Source organism: Arachis stenosperma, chromosome 10 (assembly GCF_014773155.1).
Source record: "Arachis stenosperma cultivar V10309 chromosome 10, arast.V10309.gnm1.PFL2, whole genome shotgun sequence".
NCBI lineage: Eukaryota > Viridiplantae > Streptophyta > Magnoliopsida > Fabales > Fabaceae > Arachis > Arachis stenosperma.
In genome coordinates this window covers 86,922,430-86,925,971 of record NC_080386.1, presented here as the reverse complement: position 1 = coordinate 86,925,971, position 3,542 = coordinate 86,922,430, and the positions used below count along the sequence as shown (strand labels likewise).

Sequence of the window (3,542 nt, the reverse complement as noted above, 5' to 3'; positions counted from 1 at the left end):
TGAATGTGATGATCCGTGACACTCATCATCATTCTCACCTATGAACGTGTGACTGACAACCACCTCCGTTCTACCTTAGATTGGGTGAATATCTCTTGGATTCCTGATACACGATGCATGGTTGATCGCCTGACAACCGAGCGCTCGCCTGACAAACGAGCCAGCCATTCCATGAGATCAGAGTCTTCGTGGTATAGGCTAGAACTGATGGCGGCATTCAAGAGAATCCGGAAGGTCTAACCTTGTCTGTGGTATTCTGAGTAGGATTCAATGATTGAATGACTGTGACGTGCTTCAAACTCCTGAGGGCGGGGCGTTAGTGACAGACGCAAAAGAATCACTGGATTCTATTCCGGCCTGATTGAGAACCGACAGATGGATAGCCGTGCCGTGACAGGGTGCGTTGAACATCTCCACTGAGAGGATGGGAGGTAGCCACTGACAACGGTGAAACCCTTGCATAAGCTTGCCATGGAAAGGAGTAAGAAGGATTGGATGAAGACAGTAGGAAAGCAGAGAGACGGAAGGGACAGAGCATCTCCATTCGCTTATCTGAAGTTCTCACCAATGAATTGCATGAGTATCTCTATCTTTATCTTTATGTTTTATTCATATATCATCTATACCCATTTGAGTCTGCCTGACTAAGATTTACAAGGTGACCATAGCTTGCTTCATACCAACAATCTCCGTGGGATCGACCCTTACTCGCGTAAGGTTTATTACTTGGACGACCCAGTGCACTTGCTGGTTAGTTGTGCGGAGTTGTGATAAAGAGTTGAGATTGCAATGAGCGTACCATGTTGATGGCACCATTGATGATCACAATTTCGCATACCAAGTTCTTGGCGCCGTTGCCGGGGATTGTTTCGTGTATGGACAACTGACGGTTCATCTTGTTGCTTAGATTAGGTAATTTTTTTCAGAATTTCTTTAAAAAATGAATTCTAGAGTTTCATGATGATCTGTTGAAATCTGGCTGGCTGAGAAGCCATGTCTAATCTTATTGGACCGAGGTTTTAACTTATCATCACAAGAGCTTGTTGATTTCTATCAAACTTGCTATTGGAGTAATGATCTGCTGAGGCTTGGCTGGCCATTGGCCATGTCTAGTGTTTTAGACCGAAGCTTTCTTTGAAGGCTTGGCTGGCTATGAAGCCATGTCTAATTCCTGGACCGGAGTCTTAGACTAGCATTGCAATGATTCCTGGAATCTAAATTAAGAATTCTGAAACCTTTATTTTCTATTTTCATATAATTCTCGAAAAAGCACAAAAAAATTACAAAATCACAAAAAAACCAAAAAAGATTTTATGTTTCTTGTTTGAGTCTAGTGTCTAATTTTAAGTTTGGTGTCTTGCATGCATTGTTTATTTGATCTTGGTTCTATTTTCAAGTCAATAGTACAGGGAACTGAAGATTCAGAACATGCAGCAGAGGAATTACACAGAAAAAGCTGGGCGTTCAAAAACGCCCAGTGAAGAAGGACAGACTGGCGTTTAAACGCCAGCCAGGGTGCCTGGTTGGGCGTTTAACGCCCAAAAAGGTAGTGCATTGGGCGTTAAACGCCAGAATGTGCACCATTCTGGGCGTTTAACGCCAGGATGGCACAAGAGGGAGGATTTTGTTTTCAAATCAATTTTTTTCAAGTTTTCAAAGTTTTTCAAAATCAAATCTTTTTCAAATCATATCTTTTCAATCAAATCTTTTTCAAAATCAATTTCTTTCCTTTTTCAAAGATACTAGCTAACAATTAATGATTTGATTTAACATTTCAAGTATGTTACCTTTTCTGTTGAGAAAGGTTTAATGTTTGAATCATATCTTTTCTTGTTAGCCAAGTCATTAATTTTTAAAATCAAATCTTTTTTAAATTATTTTTCTAATCATATCTTTTCAATCATATCTTTTTAAAACCATAACTTTTCAATCAAATCTTTTTAATCACATCTTTTTCAAAATAGTTTTCAATCATATCTTTTTAAATTCTAATTTCAAAATCTTTTTCAAAAATTACTTGATTTCTTTCCCATTCTTGGTTTTCGAAAATCAATTAAAGTTTTTCAAAATGTTTTTAAAATCTTTTTAATTTAATTTTCGAAATTTCTTCCCCTCTTCTCGCATCCTTCTATTTATGGAGTACCACTCCTCCTCAATGCACAATTCGAACTCTATCTGACTAAGTTCGAATTCTTCTACCTCTTCCTTCTAATTTTCTTTTTCTCTGACACCTCAAGGAATCTCTATACTGTGACATAGAGGATTCCATATTTTCTTGTTCTCTTCTCTTTCATATGAGCAGGAACAAAGACAAAGGCATTCTTGTTGAAGCTGACCCTGAACCTGAAAGGACCTTGAAGCGAAAGCTAAGAGAAGCTAAAGCACAATTCTCTATAGAGGACCTGACAGAAATCTTCAAAGAAGAAGAACCCATGGCAGCCGAAAACAACAACAATGCCAACAATGCAAGGAAGGTGCTAGGTGACTTTACTGCACCTACTCCCGACTTCTATGGGAGAAGCATCTCTATCCCTGCCATTGGAGCAAACAACTTTGAGCTTAAGCCTCAATTAGTTTCTCTAATGCAACAGAATTGCAAGTTCCATGGACTTCCATTGGAAGATCCTCATCAGTTCTTAGCTGAATTCTTGCAAATCTGTGACACTGTCAAGACTAATGGGGTTGACCCTGAGGTCTACAGACTTATGCTATTCCCTTTTGCTGTAAGAGACAGAGCTAGAATATGGTTGGACTTAAAACCTAAAGACAGCCTGAACTCTTGGGAAAAGCTAGTCAATGCCTTCTTGGCAAAGTTCTTTCCACCTAAAAAATTGAGTAAGCTTAGAGTGGAAGTCCAAACCTTCAGACAGAAGGAAGGTGAATCCCTCTATGAAGCTTGGGAAAGATACAAACAATTGATCAGAAAATGTCCTTCTGACATGCTTTCTGAATGGAGCATCATAGGTATTTTCTATGATGGTCTGTCTGAACTATCCAAGATGTCTTTGGATAGCTCTGCTGGAGGATCTCTTCATCTGAAGAAGACGCCTGCAGAAGCTCAAGAACTAATTGAAATGGTTGCAAATAACCAATTCATGTACACTTCTGAAAGGAATCCCGTAAACAATGGGACAAGTCAGAAGAAAGGAGTTCTTGAGATTGACACTCTGAATGCCATATTGGCTCAGAACAAAATATTGACTCAACAAGTCAATTTGATTTCTCAAAGTCTGTCTGGAATGCAAAATGCACCAAGCAGTACTAAGGATGCTTCATCTGAAGAAGAAGCCTATGATCCTGAGAACCCTTCAATGGAAAAGGTGAATTACATGGGAGAACCCTATGGAAACACCTATAATCCTTCATGGAGAAATCATCCAAATTTCTCATGGAAGGATCAACAGAGACCTCAACAAGGTTTCAACAACAATAATGGTGGAAGAAACAGGTTTAGTAATGGCAAGCCTTTTCCATCATCTTCTCAGCAACAGACAGAGAATTCTAAGCAGAACCACTCTGACTTAGCAACCATGGTCTCTGAT

At 39.2% G+C, this 3,542-nt stretch overlaps 1 non-coding gene across 1 annotated transcript; it reads right to left on the bottom strand.

Annotated features, from left to right (window-relative positions):
- Positions 1–2,837: 2,837 nt before the first annotated feature.
- Positions 2,838–2,945, bottom strand: LOC130959718 (small nucleolar RNA R71). Its single transcript, XR_009078786.1, has one exon. It is a non-coding gene; the product is annotated as a small nucleolar RNA R71 (small nucleolar RNA).
- Between the last annotated feature and the right edge of the window lie 597 nt (positions 2,946–3,542).